Source organism: Dama dama, chromosome 21 (assembly GCF_033118175.1).
Source record: "Dama dama isolate Ldn47 chromosome 21, ASM3311817v1, whole genome shotgun sequence".
In the NCBI taxonomy this organism is placed as follows: domain Eukaryota; kingdom Metazoa; phylum Chordata; class Mammalia; order Artiodactyla; family Cervidae; genus Dama; species Dama dama.
In genome coordinates this window covers 2,356,642-2,376,975 of record NC_083701.1, presented here as the reverse complement: position 1 = coordinate 2,376,975, position 20,334 = coordinate 2,356,642, and the positions used below count along the sequence as shown (strand labels likewise).

General features: G+C 47.4%; 1 pseudogene; it reads left to right on the top strand.

The window, feature by feature from the left end:
- The first annotated feature begins 630 nt into the window (after window positions 1–630).
- LOC133042470 (large ribosomal subunit protein uL24-like) lies at window positions 631–3,534 on the top strand (annotated as a pseudogene).
- Window positions 3,535–20,334: the final 16,800 nt, after the last annotated feature.

Sequence of the window (20,334 nt, the reverse complement as noted above, 5' to 3'; positions counted from 1 at the left end):
ACAGGAAGATAACACTGTCTTGTGGTCTGTGAGCTGGCCGTGCAGGCCTGAAGTCTACCACCGCCTCCGGGAGCAGCAGAAAGGAAAGGGGCTGGGGAAGGAGACTTGATGCTGACATGTGCCTCTGCAGCTGCTGTACTTCATTTTCACAGCACCGGGGTTTCCTAGAGTATAGTTTATATGTGGTGTAATGGCCAGCTCTTCAGTGTTTGGTTATATAACAAATATAACCTGTTCTAACCTTTATGACTACCACACTATCAAGATGCTGACTATTTCCATCAATCCAGAAAGATTCCCTAGGCCCCTCATCCTTAGAAACAACCAACAATGTTGTTTTTGTCACTATAATTCTACTTGTTCTGAAATGTTATATAAATAGTGATATAATTTATACTCTTTATGTATTTTTCCCTGTGCTTAAGTTTTGAGGTTTATCCATGTATCAGAAGTTTGTTTTTGGTGTTTTTTTTTTATGTTCATAGCACTTTTGAAAAGTGGTCACTGTTTATGATCTAACATCTCAGACATCACAATACAGCAGCTTTACAGACACCTGTAAATGTTACTTGCCAGATAGGAAGGGAGAGGTGTCTTTGTTGGGGATGATACTCTGCATATCTCTACAATAACAAGCTAAGTGAAGTCATGTTACTGAAAGCTGACTGTAATGTAACCTGGCCACAAGTTCTGGGGGTCCAGCTGCAGGACCCAAATCTGTCATGGCCAGGCTGTGGTTTGGTGCCCCTTCATGGGAACTGTCTACTCTAGATTAACTCCTGACTGAATTATGTGGGTCCTATAGCTGTCTGGGATTTCCAAAACAGTAGCTCAACTTGGGGGCTTCTGTTGGTACCTGTTTGTTTTATGGTGTCCGCTCAGGTGACAGGGCCGTGGAGCCTTTAGGGGCAGAGGTGCCCTCAGTGGCTCCACAGCAGTGGGCTGCCGGCTCCTGGGCCAAAGTGAGGTGGAAAGCCAAGCCTGGGACTCCCATGCAGAGCCAAGACCCGGGTTTGTGCTACCTCCCAGGTATAACAGCGCTCTGGAGGAAAGCTTCCCCTACTTAGACTCTGGTGGCCCTGGATCATGAGATCAAAGCAGTGAACTTAAGGAAGTCACCAAGCACACAGGACAGCATCTCACTGACCAAGGGTTAACAAAATCAGCAAAGAACAGATACAGACCCCAAAGAACTGCAGATTATTGAAACTACCAGATAATGCAGGCAAGAGAATAGTTGTGTGTGAATGTTTAAAGAAATATTAATAAGACATCTTCCCACTAAAATCTGGAACAAGACAAGGATGCCCACTGTCACCATTTCTATTCAACATAGTACTGGAAATCCTAGCCACAGCAGTCAGACAAGAAAAAGAAAACATCCCAATTGGAAGAGAAGAGGGAAAATTACCATTATATGCAGATGACATGATACTGTATATGCAAAGCCCTAAAGGGTCCACACAAAAACACTAGAACTGATAAACAAATTCATCAAGGTGACAGAGTACAATTAACATACAGAAACCTGTTGCATTTCTTTACACTAACAATGAAATACTGGAAAGGTAAAGTTAAAAAAAAAAGTCCCTTTTAACATCACATCAAGAAAAAATAAAATATTTAGGAACAAACCTGGCCAAGGAGGTAAAAGACATACACTGAGAACTATGAAACAGTAACACAGGAAACTGAAGGTGGTTTACAGAGATGGAAAGGTGCTCTTCCCTCCTGTGGCCATCACTGAAGTGCCAGCGGCCAAAATGAAGTTCAGTCCTGTTGTGACTTCTGACCAAAGCAAGAATCAAAAAATGCATTTCAATGTGCCTTCCCACATTCACAGGAAAATTATGTCTTCTCTTTCTAAAGAGCTAAGACAGAAGTACAGCGTTCAATCCATGCCCATCCAAAAGGACGATGAAGTTCAGGTTGTATGAGGGCACCACAAAGGGCAGCAAATCGACAAAGCAGTCCGGGTTTACAGGAAGAAATACGGCATCTACACTGAACGAGTGCAGCGGGAGAAGGCTGGTGGCACCAATGTCCATGTGGGCATTCACCCCAGCAAGGTGGTCATCACCAGACTAAAACCGGACAAAGACTGCAAAAAGATCCTCGAACGTAAAGCCAAATCTCGCCAAGTAGGAAAGGAAAAGGGCAAATACAAGGAAGAAACAATTGAGAAGATGCAAGAATAAAGTCATCTTGTCTACAGCTTTCTTTAAAAACTGTTAAAATGAAAAGAAAAAAAAAAAATGGAAAGGCATGCCCTTGAATTGAAAGAGTTAATTTAGTTAAAATGGCCATACTACCCAAAGCAATCAACAGATTTAATGCAATCCCTATCAAATTACCCATGACATTTTTTTCACAGAACTAGAATTAGTAATCCTAAAATTTATATGGAACCATAAAAGACCCAGAATTGCCAAAGCAGTCTGAGAAAAAGGAACAAAACAGGAGGCATAACTCTCCCAGACTTCAGACTAGACTATAAAGCTACAGTGATCAAAACAGAGTAGTATGGCACAAAAACAGACATATGGATCAATAGAATACAGAGCCCAGAAATAAACCCACACACCTACCATCAATTACTCTTTGACAAAGAGGCAGAAATATATAATGTAGAAAAGACAGTCTCTTCAGCAAATGGTGTTGGGAAAGCTGGGCAGCCTCATTCAGTCAATGAAGTTAGAGCACTGCCTCTCTCCATGCAAAAAACTAAACACAAAGTGACTTTAAAAACTTAAACATAATACATGAGGCCATAAAACTCCTAGAGGAGAACACAGGCAAAACATTCTGACATAAATTGTAGCAATATTTTCTTAGGTCAATCTCCCAAAGCAGAAGAAATAAAAGCAGCTGTTTGGCTTCTGTCTCGCTGAGAGCCATCCGATCACAGACTGTCTCTGACATGCTTCCTGTCCGTAACTGGGTCACCACAATTCTTGAGACTCTTCAGGTTGTCCTCTGTCATTCAGTCTGCAGTCTCAGTCTCTCTGAGGAGGAACATCAGTGTCAGAGCAGTGCCATTTAATAAGGAACTTGATTCTGTACAGAAACTCTTCATAGGCAGATTAGAGAATATGGAACTAGGTGACAGACCTCTGGAGGACCCACTGATGCTGGTGCAGAGTGTCAGGGAGAACTGGACAGAGAGCTTTTTAAGCTTAAGCAAATGTATGGTAAAGCAGACATGAATATGTTCCCTAACTTCACATTTGAAGACCCCAAGTTCAAAGTTGTCGAGAAAACACAGTTCTAAAGAAATAAAGTAAAATTTACTTGGTAATTTGGCTTAGATTAGTGTGTAACTGACCAGAAGTAACAGAACAAACATACAATCCACAGCTGTCAAATGTTCTTTTAATTCTGATTTCAAATTATTTGGTGATGTTGGGTATCAAAAAAATAAAAGCACAACTAAACAAATGGGACCTAATCAAATTTCTGCACAGCAAAAGAAACCATAAACAAAACAAAACAATAGCCCATGGAATGGGAGAACATATTTGCAAGTGCTCTAACAGGGGCTTAATTTCCAAAATATACAAAGAGCTTAGCCATAAAAAAGAATGAAATATTGTCATATGCAGCAACACAGATGGACTTAGAGATTACTGTACTAAGTAAGTCAGAAAGAGAAAGATCAAATACCATATGACAGTACTTATATGTGGAATCTAAAAAAAAAGAAATTATACAAATGAACTTGTTTACAAAACAGAAACAAACTCAGATATAGAAAACAAACTTACAGTTACCAGAGTGGGGAGGATAAAGTAGGAGTTTGGGATTAATACAGACACACTATATAAAGTAAACAAGATCCTACTGTATAGCACAGAGAACTATATTCAATATCTTGTAATAAACTATAGCAAAAAATATTATAAATATCTATATTAATAACTAAATCACTTTGTTATATACCAGAAACTAACACAGCATTATAAATTAACTGTATACCTCAATTGAAAAAAAAAAAAGAAGATACAGTGACAAAGCAATAAGAAAATATCAGGTAAGAAAAGGCAAGGTTTTTAAAACAATTTTTAGAAATAAAAACTACAGTCACTGAAGCAGAACTCAGTGGGTAGGTTAGGTAGTAGATTAAACACAGCTGAAGAAAGTATTAGCATGGTGGAAGAAACATGTAAAGAGGCACAGGATACCACAAGGACAAGGAGATAGGAAACATGGAGGAGATGTTTAAGATTTGAAGACATGCAACAGGCAAATTTGGCCTTGGAGTATAGAATGAAGCAGGGCAAAGGCTAATAAGAGTTTTGCCAAGAGAATGCATTGGTCATAGCAAACACCCTGTTCCAACAACACAAGAGAAGGAAGACTCTACACATGGACATCAGCAGATGGTCAATACTGAAATCAGATTGATTACATTCTTTGCAGCCAAAGATGGAGAAGCTCTATACAGTCAGCAAAAACAAGACCGGGAGCTGACTATGGCTCAGACCATGAACTCCTTATTGCCAAATGCAGACTTAAATTGAAGAAAGTAGGGAAAACCACTAGACCATTCAGGTATGACCTAAATCAAATCCCTTATGATTATACAGTGGGAGTAAGAAATAGAGTCAAGGGATTAGATCTGATAGACAGAGTGCCAGAACTATAGATGAAGGTTCATGACATTGTACAGGAGGCAGGGATCAAGAAAAAGAAATGCAAAAAGGCAAAATGGTTGTCTGAGGAGGCCTTACAAATAGCTGTGAAAAGAAGAGAAGTGAACGGCAAAGGAGAAAAGGAAAGATATACCCATTTGAATGCAGAGTTCCAAAGAATAGTAAGGAGAGATAAGAAAGCCTTCCTCAGTGATCAATGCAAAGAAATAGAGGAAAACAATAGAATGGGAAAGACTAGAGATCTCTTCAAGAAAATTAGAGATACCATTTCATGCAAAGATGGGCACAATAAAGGACAGAAATGGTAGGAACCTAACAGAAGCAGAAGATATTAGGAAGAGGTGGCAAGAATACATAGAAGAACTATACAAAAAGATCTTCATTACCCAGATAATCATGATGGTATGATCATTCACCTAGAGCCAGACATCCTGGAATGTGAAGTCAAGTGGGCCTTAGAAAGCATCACTACAAACAAAGCTGGTGGAGGTGATGGAATTCCAGCTGAGCTATTTCAAATCCTAAAAGATAATGCTGTCAAAGTGCTGCACTCAATATGCCAGCAAATCTGGAAAACTTAGCAGTGGCCACAGGACTGGAAAAGGTCAGTTTTCATTCCAGTCCCAAAGAAAGACAATGTCAAAGAATACTCAAACTACTGCAAAACTGCTCTCATCTCACACACTAGCAAAGTAATGCTCAAAATTCTCCAAGCCAGGCTTCAACAGTACATGAACCATGAACTTCCAGATGTTCAAGCTGGATTTAGAAAAGGCAGAGGAACCAGAGATCAAATTGCCAACAACCACTGGATGATTGAAAAAGCAAGAGAGTTCCAGAAAAACATCTACTTCTGCTTTATTGACTATGCCAAAGCCTTTGACTGTGGATCACAACAAACTGTGGAAAATTCTTCAAGAGATGGGAATACCAGACCAGCTGACCTGCCTCTTGAGAAACCTGTATGCAGGTCAGGAAGTACCAGTTAGACCTGGACGTGGAACAAAAGACTGGTTCCAAATTGGGAAAGGAATACGTCAAGGCTGTATATTGCTACCCTGCTAATTTAACTTTTATGCAGAGTACATCATGAGAAACGCTGGGCTGGATGAAGCACAAACTGGAATCAAGATTGCCAGGAGAAATATCAGTAACCTCAGATATGCAAATAACACCACCCTTATGGCAGAAAGTGAAGAAGAACTAAAGAGGCTCTTGATGAAAGTGAAAGAGGAGAGTGAAAAAGTTGGCTTAAAGCTCAACGTTCAGAAAACTAAGATCATGGCATCTGGTCCCATCACTTCAGGGCAAACAGATGAGGAAACAGTGGAAACAGTGAGAGACTTTATTTTGGGGGGCTGCAAAATCACTGCAGATGGTGACTGCAGCCATGAAATTAAAGACACTTGCTCTTTGGAAGAAAAGTTATGACCAACCTAGACAACATATTAAAAAGCAGAGACATTACTTTGCCAACAAAGGTCCATCTAGTCAAAGCTATGGTTTTAACAGTAGTCATGTATGAATGTGAGAGTTGGACTATAAGGAAAGCTGAGCACCGAAGAATTGATGCTTTTGAACTGTGGTGTTGGAGAAGACTCTTGAGAGTCCCTTGGACTGCAAGGAGATTCAACCAGTCCATTCTAAAGGAAATCAGTCCTGAATATTCATTGGACTGATGCTGAATCTGAAACTCCAATCCTTTGGCCACCTGATGCGAAGAACTGACTCATTGGAAAAGACCCTGATGCTGGGAAAGATTGTAGGCGGGAGAAGAAGGGGGCAACAGAGGATGAGATAGTTGGATGGCATCACCAATTCAATGGACATGAGTTTGGGTAAACTCCAGGAGTCGGTGATGGACAGGGAGGCCTGGTGTGCTGCAGTCCATGGGGTCGCAAAGAGACACGACTGAGCAACTCAACTGAGAAGAGAATAAGTTCTGATGTGGATGTGACAAGAATCCCAGAGGGAGGGCTCCCCAAGTGGCTCAGTAGTAAAGAATCTGCCTGCCAATGCAGGAGACACAGGTTCAATCCCTGATCTGGGAGGATCCCACAAGCCACGGAGCAGCTAAGCCCATGCACCACAACTATTCAGCCTGTGTTCTAGAGCCCAGGAGTGGCAACTACTGAGCCCACGGGCTGCAACTACTAAAGCCCAAGCACCCTAAAGCCCATGCTCTGCAATAAGAGAAGCCACTGCAATGAGAAGCCCATGCACCATAACTAGAAAGTAGCCCCCACTCGCTGCAACTAAAGAAAAGCCCATGTGCACATGTAGCAATGAAGACCCAGCACAACCAAAAATAAATAAAAATTTTTTTAAAGATTCTCAAGGGGAGAGAGTGAAGAAAAGGAGTATGGCAGAACCCTGCACTGACCACTGTGATTATGTAAACTGTCCCCCACAGGCCATCCAGCCCTGCTCTCCAGCTGATGTCCTGCAGGCTGGAGAGTGAGGTGAAGGTCAGGTAGGCAGAGAACAACAGTCAGCCCCATCTGGGGAAGGTGAGTATCTACATCCCCAGTTTTAACCTCAACCAGCCTCCCTGAAATCAACAAAACTATTAAAGGAGTTCAGTTCAGTTCAGTTCAGTCATTCAGTCGTGCCTGACTCTTTGCAACCCCAAAGTGAGTTCACATTCTTTTTCCTACTGTTGAAATCACCATGAACTTCAGACCCACTGCACGTCTCCTCTGGGGGCAGCTACATCCCAGATGCTCACAGCCACCTGCAGCAGCGGCCACGGATGGGACAGCTCGGGTAATGGTTGACAGTGCCATGTCTGCTCCTCTGCTGCATGACCATGAGCAAGTTACTTAGCCTCTCTGTACCTTGGTGCCCTCATCTGAAAAGTGGAGATGGTACCTACCTCATCAGGACTGGATAAAAGCAATGCAGACACAGAACAAGCTCTTCATGGGGGCCGGTTCTCACCAGCATCCCGTGAGACCTACATGTCAAAGCTCACCGGTCCCCACTACAGCATTCTGGGGTGCCCACCACATGCGCACAGCTGGCAGAAAAGGCCAACACTGACAGCATGACCTGTTCCTCCAGCTCCCAAGAGCATGAAAGAGGCCTGGAGGCGCTGGGGGCACTGGGGCTCCGGGGTCGTGACAGGTTGGGGGTGGTGATCAGCGGCGGGGCGTACCATCTCCACCTGCCTGCTCCGTCCTGCCCCGGCCCAACGGTGGCCTCCCCAAGCCTGTTCTTGCCGCTTCCTCCTGCCGCTCCCTCCGCACGTCGCCCCTCCTCCTCGCGGCCTCTGCGCTGCTCCAGGCCACGCTTCTGCTGTCGCTTCTGCTGCTGGGTGTCCTCCCCGGGCGGCGTCCGCGCTCGGAGGCGCCCCCCAGCTCTGCACTCCCACGTCTCCCTTCCTCTCCTTCTGGGGCCCCTACCCCACCTGTGTTCTCTTTCCTTCTTCTGTCTTTTCTGGAAACTACACTCTCTGATGCGACCTCGCTGCCAGCACTCCACCGTTTCATCCTCTTCTTTAACCTCTCCACCACCGCCCCCCCCTGTCTTGTCTTTCCCCGCCTTGATCTCACCGGGCAGCCGCTTGCTACCCACCAACTCTATCCCACTGTCGGTATCGGCCAGCGTCCCCGCAGGGGACAGTTTTCTGGCCCCTGTCCGCGCGTCTGCCCGGCAGCCCCTGGTGCCCATGCCCTTCCCCACAGGACTGCCAGCAGAGGGCACCCCACCCAGCCCAGTGTCTCCACTGCCTCTGAAGCAACCTCAGCAGATGGCATGTGTCTCAGCCCTGCCTGGTGGCCCTCCTCAGGAGTGGGCCCAGGGCGGCGCACAGCCTGTCCACCAACCACCAGAGCAGAGGGCACCCAGGCTCCACAGACTCATCTCACAGACATTCCTATTAGCAAGGTGGACAAGTCAGACAGTGAAGTCACTCACTGTCTTCTATTTTCTGGCCACACAGCAGGAGACCAGACACGACAGATGGAAGCCATGCCCCTGAGATGGAAGCACAGAGTCCTAACCACTGGACCTTCAGTGAAGTCCCCACTGTCTTCCTGCACTTGCAAGACTGAACACCCAAGCGCGAGTGCTTAGAAAGCTGCTCACGATGTAACACCTGAGGATGTCACCTGGCCTTTTTTCCTGGACAGCTTTTCACAGTTATTTTTCTTCACTGGCTTGCTGATCTCTGCAGGTCTAGAATACAAAACTAGACATAAATACTTATGAACAGTATTTCCTAAGTACTAAAACAGAGGAAAGATTTCCTAAAACAGAGGAAAGATTCAAAATAACATAGAGTACAGAGTCTCCAATCTTTTCAGTGGACTTTTTTCTGTTTTTCACAACGTGCTTGGAACTATGAGCACACGCACATCTGTGGGCGGGGGGCTCAATGAGCACAAAGGCAGTCTGACACGAACAAGCTGCTGGAAGCCACGAACACCCCTGGCACACCTCTTGCCAACAGGAGACCTGCTGGGGCTGCAGAAGGAGCAGCTGGCGGGGCCGGCCCTGTCCCTCACTGGGTCCACCTCTGTCCTGCTCAATACTGACGGCCAGGGAATCATCGGTTTAGAAAAGCGATCCTTCAAGAGTAAGCTTTAGGCAGCACCTGCCCAAACGAAACAGAGCGATCAGATATAATGGGCAGAGGCAGGGCACCCCCTCGGCTGCCACGCAAACACCCCCACAGAGCAGGCCCTGCGGGAACCAGGAACAAGGCTGCTTCCTGGTCCCAGCCTCCCACTGGGACGTCCCACTACCAGCTGACTGACCACCCAAAACAGCCCACACCCACAAGGACGGCTACTCCGGGAGAGACGTGAAGGACAGGGGAGCCTGGCGTGTGGCAGTCCATGGGGCTGCAAAGAGTCAGACACGCTTTAGTGACTGAAGAACAACAAAAAGAATGGCTCCAGCAAAAAAGATGGAAATAACAATCACTAGCAGGGACATGGAGAACTCAAGCTCCCTGTATGTTGCTGGTGGGGATGTTAAATTGTGCAGTCACCTGGGAAACAGTGTGGCGGCTCCTGAGCCAGGCGAACGGCTCCCGCGAGACCCAGCAGCTGCGCTCAAGGCATGTGAATGGTCATAGCAGCAGTATTTACAACAGCTCAGAGGTGGAAACAACCCAAAACACCCACCACCAGGTGACTGGATACTCAAAAGGCAGTCTGTTCAAACAGAAATATTTTCAGCCATGAAAATGCAGCACTGATACACAGGCTACAGTGTGGATGAATCTCGAAAATACATTAAGTGAAAAAAGCCAGACACAAAAGGACAAATACAGTATGATCCACTTGTACAAAATACCCGGAATAAGGAACTCCATAGAAACAAAAGGCCAATTAGAGGTTGTGAGGGGCTGGGCGAAGAGGGAAAAGAGCGGTATGGGGTTTCCCTTTGAAGTGATGAAAAAATTCTGGAATTAGTGTTGATGGTTGCCCAAGACTGTGAATGTACCTAGTGCCGCTGGACTGTACACTCTGAAACGGTTAAAATGAATTTTACATTAAATGAGTGTTATCACGATAAAAACAAACACAAAAGGGAAGTTTCCCAAATTTTCTGACATTTTCCAGGAGAGGAAAAGGAAAGCTGCAAGAGGACACCAGGCAGAGAAGACACCTGCCCCTGCTCGTAGCGCAGGGCCGCACCTTTGTGTCTGCCCGACAAGCAGGCTCCCAAAACTTCAGCAACAGGTGACCGCTTGTGATGCCACGCCATGAGAATCCCCACGTGGGGGTGTGTGGGCTGCAGAGCCTGCTCACGGTGCACCCAGGGCTCCCAGTGGGTCCGAGAGCCAGGGACAGAGGGAGAGAGGGAAGGAAAGAGGGCAGGGGGCGCAAGGCAGCAACAGCAGCCAAAGAGGGAGCGGCCCACCCCCCACCCCAGCCCAGCAGATCTGACATGATTCAAACTAACTACTTCTGTACTTGGAGGCCAGGCGCTTCATTTCAAACTGGAAATACTATTAGAACAACAGAGCTCGAAATGCCTGATTTCAAAGCTTAGACTCCTTTCACCATGAACTGAAATGCAAATCCTGTCATCAAGCCACACAATTGTTTCCAGAACCAAAGTTTCCAAAAGCAAAACCTACCCTGGTTTTTTCCATCAGGTTTCTTTCTTGGTTTTACTGGACAAAGGGAGCTATTTACACTACCCTCTGAAACACGAAAATGGCAGAAAATAGGAGATGTAAATAAAGGTCAGTGACAACTGTATACCTAATGCCTTTTAAACTGTTTTTGGTTCAATTCTTTGAAACAGAATTTGGTTACATTGATTGTTACCTTGTTTACAATTATTTCTGACAAGATTATTTGAAACGAAAACCATAAAAAGGAGGACTAACGGCAACTGAGAGGGCCAGTCTTCAGGTCAGTGGCCTGACATGTGGGCTCTCACAGGACAAGCTAGAGACTACTTTCCTGTGGCAGCTCCTGTGACCAGTCACTCTGTAGTTCTACTGCATTCTCAGCTTCTGCCCAAGTGAAAGCGAAGACTGGATAAAAACAGGGAGAGCAGGTCCCAAGTCCACTGCCAAGGCCAGACTCAGGACAGAGGTGCCGTCACTACCCCTCCCACCATATCCTCACCTCCTGCACAAAGGAAAGGGACACAGAACAAACCTTACCCAGTATCTTTGGAAATGGAGAAGGTATTTTCTTCTTTCAGGTAGTGCTATGAGTCTTAAAAGACAGAACTTTACTGAGAACATTTTCATGTTGCAGTAAATGGTTAGAACTGTTAAAACACAAAAGTGACCACCACCAGTGTGTCCTACAGGTGGCCCCTGGAAAGCCCAAACATGACCCTCAGGAAGTGAGCAAGTCAGATCCAGGCCCCTGAGACACCCCTGGCCAGTAACTTCCTCAGAACTCAGTAAGCAGGTGGCAGCCACGCCAAAGGGTTCTCAGGGGGAGTAACTGACAACCCCCCACCAGGCCCGGTCCCAAGGACCAGGCACAACGCAGTAAGCAGCACGCCTTCTGGAATTAGAAATCAAGGCACTTCACGAGAGTACAAAGTGCATATTTGAAAAACTATCAAAATGACATGAAAAATGAAGAAAGGCTTGTGGGTTAAAAAAAAAAAAAGAAGAAGAATATAACTTACTGAAGACTGTAAGTTTAAAAATAGAACATTTAACAGCAAATGAAAGATTCAAACCTGGTCTTTCCCACATCTCCCCTGATTTTTTTTCACTTGGCTCCTTCACTTTCTGTTTCTTTGGGTTTTCTAGGTTCATCTGGCCAGTATTCTCCCTCTTCTTTTAATGGGAAAAAAAGAATGTAATGTGAATCCCAAGGGAGGAAATGCAAAGCCAACAATGAAATGACGACTCTGGCTGGAAGAAACACAAACTTCACAGAAGAGCGACAGGATCACCCCTCCGTCTCCCTCCCCAGCCTGACAGTCTCCTTGCTTGACACCACCTGGGCCTCATCTGTGTGCACAGGCTGCTCCCATCCTATTTTCCGTTAGTTCGGGGATCGGGTCAGTTAGACTAGGCTGTTTCAAGAGCTGAGCCAGCTTGTTAACAAAAATCACAATTCACTGAGCAAAGACCACTTCTGCCCAGAAGCATTCAGTTACCTCCCGAGGACAACCTTATCCTTCACTGAGAAAGGCTTCAAACCAGACACTGGACCATCTCCCATCGTGTCTTCTTTATTGGTAATTGTCTGTCTCCAGCTGTAAGAAGACACAGTTGAGATGCCTCACAGAGGAGGCCAGGTGGGCAGCAGGTCAGTTGGTGAGGAGGTGAGCCTGGGCCCATGTGCAGGGGCAGCCTGTGGTCCATCATACCTGTGGCTGGTGGTCCCGCTGGGCGCGTCAACCTCTAAAACACAGCAAGAGCTAAATCATGTCCACCCACAGCCTAGAGAAGAGCAAGGCCCGCTGCTCAGGACATCTCTCTGAATAGGCGCACCAGCAGGTGCTCGGCGTTCCTGACCCCATCAGCAGGCAAACAGTCTCTAGGCAGAGTTTCAGTTAACAAGTCCTGAGTGTTTCCCTGCGTTTTAGCTGTCATTATCTTTATATATATATTTTTTTATCTTTATATTTTTAAACATCACAATTGACTATCTTGAAGGCAAGCATAACTCCACTGAAAATAGCCCGTTTGCCAATTCTACATGAGTACTTACGGCCTTAGATGCACAGGTCAAAAGAAAAAGGAAAAAGAAAACCAAAAAAAGTTAACTTGAGGTGTTTCTTACAAGATGAACGCCAGTAGGTAACAAAGAGAAAAAAGGCAGCTGAGAACTCAGGAAATGCGGGGGGTGGCTCCACGACCTGGACGGCCCAGGGGCGAAGGTGGAGACTCGGGTCCAGGGCGCCCCCGCCCGGAGAGGATGTGCATCGTGAACAGCGGTCCAGGCCCATTCCCAGCGCGGCCGCGCGGGCTCAGGGCCCTGCAGGCTCGAGCGCAGAAGAGCGGACGGGAAGGAACGGCCCCCTCCGGGCCCCACTCGCCACGCGCTCTGGCCGTCCCACCTGCGGGTCCCCGACGTCGCCGGGCCTTACAGCGACTGCTCGGCCACCCTGACGTGCCGGCCCCTGTGATGCTGTCTGTGCACGCTCAGCGAGGCCTCCACGTGCAACGCCTCGACGGGGCCAGCCTGGAAGGCTGGGCAGCGCCTGCGCGGGCAAGACAGGCGCGAGCCTGAGGCGCAAACTCCTCCACGCAGGGCGCGCGCAGGGGAGCGCGCGGGAGGCGGAGCTGGGCCAGGACAGTGGGGGCAATAAGGAGCAGCCCAGGGCCAAGGCCTCATAGGAGATCTTCGCCCAAGTGTGTGTGAGTGTGAATACATGTGTGTGAACGTGCATACGCACCTGCAGGTTGGGGTTGGGCTTGGGGAAGGGCTGGTGGTGATGGTGCAGACACCGGGTTGGCGAGGCGCTGTCAGGTTAGGGAATATAACCACCCCCCACCCCACGCCCCGTTGCATTTAGAGCGTTGAATGGACCTCAGGGGGCAAGACAGCTCTCGGGGCAGGGAGTCCTGTGGGCAACGCTGTGCCTGGTCCCTTGGGAGACAGCGGTGAGGTTGGCCAGCTCAGGGTGATGGAGCTGGGGACGAGAGGAATTGAGGATGGCACTCAAGGCTCCAGTTTTGATGCCTGCATGGGTGGGGTGTCCTGTGACCCTAAAACCCCATCACAGGAAAACCACCTAAAAACATACCTTAGGTGAAAACAGAGGAGGCCATTACAAACATGCTCCTTATTTTACAACTTGGTTGCTGTTTTATAACTTCTGGTGCCTTTGTTTGATGTTATTAAAGATTCCATTTTCCTACTCTCTTAACAAATGGGTGTTAGGTAAATAGCTATTTTCCTGCTTTGGTGAATAATGGCCAGACGAAAGTCTTCTGTTGTCTCCATGGCCTCTCGCTGCCAGCCGAGTGTGTGCAGCGCAAGTTTTGCATAAAGATGGCATCTAATCTACAATTGCGCCTGGATTTACTAGAGACTCATGGAGGCTGAACTCATTTTATTCTGAACGCCACAGGAGCGATAACCAAAACAGGATACCATGAAGGCAACATCTATCATATGCTTCTTAAAAAACCCCATTGTCAGCATCAGTGACAATGGCATTACCGCTCAGTCACTGAGATTAAAAATTAGTCATACGTGGAAAATAGAAACAGGTTTTCAGGGAGAAGAAAGCTTTGGTTCCACTGAATTATGCCCCTTTTTTGCTTGGTAAATAAATGATGCATATTTTCTGATGATATATATTTTCAAGGGAAGCTACGTCTAGGTGGTCCGGGATTTGGCATAAGAGCCTTATTGTCAGTTGACTGAGTGGGCAGGCATCAAACATATTTCATAAATTGTATCCTAAACAGCCTGACAACAGGGTGTTCAGTTGTGATGTCAAAGTTACCTCCACCCGAAACTGAGTCTTTCTGGATTAGGTTGCAAAGGAATGAGTCTTTGGAATAAAGGGTATTTTCCTTCTCCTAGGTGCCACAGTCTATCAGAGGCACAGTCCGTCTGCAAAGCACACTCAGCTGCCCCCTCACCCATTTAAACCCTGGCTAAACCCAGCTGTCCGCCTTCTGTGCAGCCACACGCCAGCGGGGTCCCCCCTGCCAGAAATCCCCAATCCCTGTCCTTAGATGTCCCCCTCCTCCCCTGCTGTGACCTCCAGCACCCCTCCCCGGTCCACTCTCAGCGAGGGCCTTGCTTCCTATGTCACCAACACACAGCAGCAGCCCACAGGGAGCGTCTGTGTCCCCCACCCACGTGCGCCCTGCCTGTGACCAGGGCTCTGCCTCCTCCGGTACCTGCGGCTGGACTGCTGTTCACTCCGTTAAAGCCCAGCTAGCCCCTCAGCTCACCCCTGACCCCACAGCCACATGTCCCACCAGTTCTCTGCACCCCCAGAGCAGAAGTCCCCACACACGTGCTCACTTCCTGTCCTCTGGCTCACTTTCAATTCTCTCAGAGCAGCCTTTTGCCCCCACAGCCCACTGACAGGCCCCGGCAAGGTCTCCAGAGTCCTCCACCACCTTCCCCGGCCGTGTCCCATCGGCCGTCAGCAGCGTGGGACAAGGCCATGCCCACGGGCGCTCCTTGGAGCCTGCTCCTCCCGCCCTGTCCCTCTGGGTGGCTTGTGGTCCAGCCCTGCTGCCCCAGCCGCTCCTCCTCTTCCCAGTGCTGCCGTGAATGGCTGCGCCACCTGTCCGTGACTGTCCCAGCACAGGCGGCCCTGCCTGCAGCCCGCCCCCTACCTGGCCTCCACTCCTCCAGAGCACGAGGTGGTCCTCGGCCACAGGATCCACCGAGAGGGCTGTGGGGAGGCTTCAGTAGGGGAAGACCTGCAGGCGCCTCCAGCCGTCTGCCCGGAATCAGACCAGTAACCGCCATGCTCTGGGCGTCCCCACCTTGTGCTGTTGTAAGGAAGAAACCAGTTCCCCAGAGGGGCCAGAAAAATGTCTGTGGAGCCAGGCCACGATGCCAGACTACAAGGACCTTCCTTAGACTTCATCCCCCTAAAGAGCCATTCCCCCAGAAGCACCTTCCTTGCTCAAAGAGACCTCTCCTTCCCGCCCCACATGTACCACATGTCCAGGAGGGAGACAGCGCAGACGTGGTCAAGGAAAGGTGCAGAGCGTGCTGGGCACTCGGGGCCCTGGGCCAGGTGCCCCAAAGAAGAAGACACTTTTCAGGCACTCACTCTGCTCCCAAGAGGCTTTTATAGGTGCCCTCTGCTCACTTTTCCCCCCAAGAAATGACTCTCAATTTGCCTTCAAATAAGAATAAATATGTGTGTCTGTTTCCCGAGCCTTTGACAGCCCTGAGCTGGCCCCGGGACTTGGGCAGGATTGATGGCCCTGCCTCACTGGGAAGCCGGGTGCGTCTTTTACTAAAGGTGGTTTCCCAATGATGAATGGCTTTCTCAGGAACACAAAATTGTTGATTGTATTTACAAACAATTCCTTTTTCACGTCCCGTTGATTCTTCTACAGCGTCCGTCCCTTGGTGACGCCCACACAGTGATGCATTGGTGGCTATTACCACCATTGATTAAGGCTTCCTGTGGTCCTGCAGTGCCTGGTATGCCATTTGTCACAGACAAGTGGCTCGCACACAGCAGTATATCACGCTCCCTTCGGGCTTTACGGTTATTTATTCTTCAGTTTAGTTTACGGTTATTTATTCTTCAGTTTATGTTGCGTACCCTCTAAGTAGAGGCACACACCAAAACTCCAAACTCTTAGCATGTCACAACAGTGAGCAAGTATGTGAGTAATGGAATTCTTTGCCAATCCTGGGCCTCCAGAGCCTGACTCCTCTGCCCCTCATTCTGAAAAAAATGCAAATGTAAATAAACAGTGTTAGCACCAGTCCTAATTGAGACTTGGGACCAGAGAGAAACTCAATGAAAGTGCCACCACTTTTCACCAAGTCATCTGACGTTTAGCATCGAACTGAAAGCTCCCAGACCCAAATCCTGCAGTGCCTCATGGGGAAGAGGCCCAATCAAAGTAGCCCAATCCAGACCGGATGGGAATTTTCTAGAATCAGCTGCTCTCTCTGGGTTTCTCTGTCCCACCTCCTCCTCCTAGTACATTTTTGGCTCCCTTGGGCATTCCCCATGGAGCAGGCTGTGTGTGGAGAAGATGCTGGATGCTATGAGGGTCCTGGCTCCTCCAGCTGCATGGCCCCTGGGTCTTGGGCTGGCTGGTGACTCTCCAGATGGCCAAAGGCTCAGAACAGAGCCCAGCTTTCTTCCAATTCAAAGATCATTCACACTGAGAGCCCATCTGGTTTGCATGTGCAAAGTACTGATCAGTGTAAAATTGTGAGCCAGAGCCCATCAGGACTTGTACTGCCATGGAGAGAAATTTATTTTCTCACAGTTCTGGAGGCAAAGTCCAAGATCGAGGAGCCAGCCAATTCAGCTCATGTAAAGACTCTCTTCCCGGTTTGCAGACAGCCACCTTCTCACTGTGTCCTCATGTGGCTGAGAAAACAAACTCTGATCTCTCTCTCTTTTTTTTCTTTCATCCCACCATGCAGCTTGTGGAATCTTAGTTCCCCAACCAGGGACCAAACCTGGGCCCTTGGCAATGAAAGTGGAGAGTCCTAACTACTGGCCCACCAGGGAACCCCCTAGTATCTCTTTTTTTTTTTTTCATATAAAGACACTAATCCCATTGTGGGGGCCCCACCCTCAGGTCAGTTCATTTCAGTCACTCAGCTGTGTCCTACTCTTTGAAACCCCGTAGACTGCAGCACACGAGGCTTCCCTGTCCATCACCAACTCCCGGAGTTTGCTCAAACTCATGGTCATTAAGTCAGTGATGCCATCCAACCATTTCATCCTCTGTCGCCCCCCCTCTCCTCCTGCCTTCAATCTTTCCCAGCATCAGGGTCTTTTCCAATATCAATTCTTCCCATCCGGTGGCCAAAGGATTAGAGTTTCAACTTCAGCATCAGTCCTTCCAATGAATATTCAGGACTGATTTCCTTTAGGATGGACTGGTTGGATCTCCTTGCAGTCCAAAGGATTCTCAAGAGCCTTCTCCAACACCAGAGTTCAAAAGCATCAATTATTCAGTCCTCAGCTTTCTTTATGGTCCCACTCTCACATCCATACATGACTACTGGAAAAACCATAGCTTTGACTAGACGGACCTTTGTTGGCAATGTAATGTCTCTGTTTTTTTAACATGCTGTCTATGTTGGTCATAGTTTTTCTTCCAAGGAGCAAGTGTCTTTTAAAAACTTCATGGCTGCAGTCACCATCTGCAGTGATTTTGGAGCCCAAAAAAATAAAGTCTCTCACTGTTTCCACTGTTTACCCATCTATTTGCCGTGAAGTGATAGGCCCAGATGCCATGATCTTAGTTTTCTGAATGTTGAGCCTCAAGCCAACTTTTTCACTTTCATCAAGAGGCTCTTTAGTTTTTCTTCGCCTTCTGCCATAAGGGTGGCATCATCTGCATATCTGAGGTTACTGATATTTCTCCTGGCAAACTTGATTCTAGCTTGTGCTTCATCCAGCCCAGTATTTTGCATGATGTACTCCACATATAAGTTAAATAAGCAGGGTGACGATATACAGCTTTGATGTACATCTAACGCTAATCACCTCCTATAGGCCTCACCTCCAAATCCTATCACTCTAGGGTTATGGCTTCAACACAAGACTTTGGAAGAGGAATAAAATTCAGCCCATAACATAGTTAGCTTAGCTACCTTACCAAATGATCTAATTAGTCCTAATAAGGGGTTTTTTTGGTTAAATTTCTTGCACGGAGGTCTCTGCCTTCTGGGGCTGACTGGCCACCCCTCCCAGGCGGATTCTGTAACAACAGGGGCAGGGCAGGCAGATGCCAGCAGGTTCTGACACTCAGCTGTGTGGGCAGAGCCATGCAGGGCCTCCTGGCCTCTCCTCGTTAGCCGTGGGCCTCTGACCTTTGTAAGCCGTTCCGTGTCCCTCCATGTCCTACAGGCCGGGGTCCTCTGAGAAGTGGAGGAGATGTCTGCTCTCAGATGGATTTGCTGCAGGACTGTTGAGTCTGGTGCCCCTTTCAGCAGTTTGTTCTATACTCATTGGTCTATCCTTGTTTTTCCACTTTTCTGGGGTCAGCTTTGATGGTTGATATTTGGGAACAGAATCATCTGTCTTCTCCAGACCAGTTTACTGTCATAATGCTCTCTCACGGTTTGTAGTTATCTCCCCGTGCCTTGGTAATTGTCTCTTTTCCTTTCTTGATGTGATGTACTTGTGCTTTTGTGGGGATCCAAACCCATCCTGGTTGTACTGACAGACAGAACCACAATTATTTTGGGACGGCACGCAAGGACAGTGCATTTGCAGCCTCCGATGCAGACACACGAGGCCATGTGACAAAGTTCTGGGGGAACTGGGGGGATGTCTTGTTTTTCTCCTGATGCTTCTTCCTTCCTGGAAACCAGAAATTAGCCCAGAGGAAGTAACCTCACCTCCACTGTGAGGCTCACTGTGGTGGACACCCCTGCGGATGCACCTGCTGCCACCACCCACCTGTGAGTGGTGACCTGGGGAAAAATAATAAACATCTCACTCCCCAGGGCTAAGCAATGCACCCAATCTTATGCAATCAGAGGCGGAGTCCAGCGGATAAAATCTTTTTGCCCACCCTGATTGGGCCTCTTGGGGATTAATCAATTTTTTCCCTCAAATCCTCAGTTTCTTTGCTATGTAACTGATGTCAGCTTTAAATGTTTTGTTATTTCCTCCTCCTTTTTTTTTTAATTTGGTTAATTTACTTCACATATATATGATATCTACATAGTAATAAACTCACATAAAGTTACAGAATTTCCTTTTGTTCTATAAATTTTATATAATGTTATTTACTTTCTAGTTATTTTTTAGGTAACATGCAGTTTGTGTTCTTTCTTCTAATTCACACCTTATTTAGAAGTATCTCTTCATTTCCAAAGGTTTCCTTTCATTTTGGATCCTTTTTGTTGTCAATTACTAGACATCCATTCTTCAAAACACAAGTTTTGGGGTTACTTTGTTATAGAAGGTTTGGGGCTTTACCAGCCTCAGGTCTCCAAGACCTGCTGAGCCAAGAAGGAACCTCCTCCAGCACCCCACTGCCTCTGCAGGGGTGAGCTGCAGATTTGGTGTTGAATCCCACAGTTCCGAAGAACATGCATCTGCAACTGGAGGTTTTTCTTTATTTATCTATTTGTTTTTGGCTGTGCTGGGTCTCCGCTGCTTTGTGCAGGCTTTCTCTAGTTGTGGCTAGTATGGGTTATTCTTCCTTGCCGTACACGGACTTCTCCTTGAAGTGACTTTTCTTGTAATGGAACACAGGCTCTGGAGCATGCGGGCTTCAGTAGTTGTGGTGTTTAGTTGCTCCATGGTATGTGGAATCTTCCTGGACCAGGGATCAAACCTGTGTCCTCCATGTAGGCAGATGGATATATTGATTCCTATCCACTGTGCCACCAGGGAAGTCCCAGACCACATGCTTCTGCATCTGGAATTCTGCTTTCTAACTGAGGCCTTATCTACTGACTTCCCCTCAGCAGAATGAAGCTTCAGCTTCTCTCACCCACTTTTCTTCACCCTTCCCCTCTCCCCTCCTCCTAACAGAAACTCCTTATGGTGGTCTTATGGCCAAGCTGCCAGGGCAGCCTGAAATACACAGCTGAGTCAG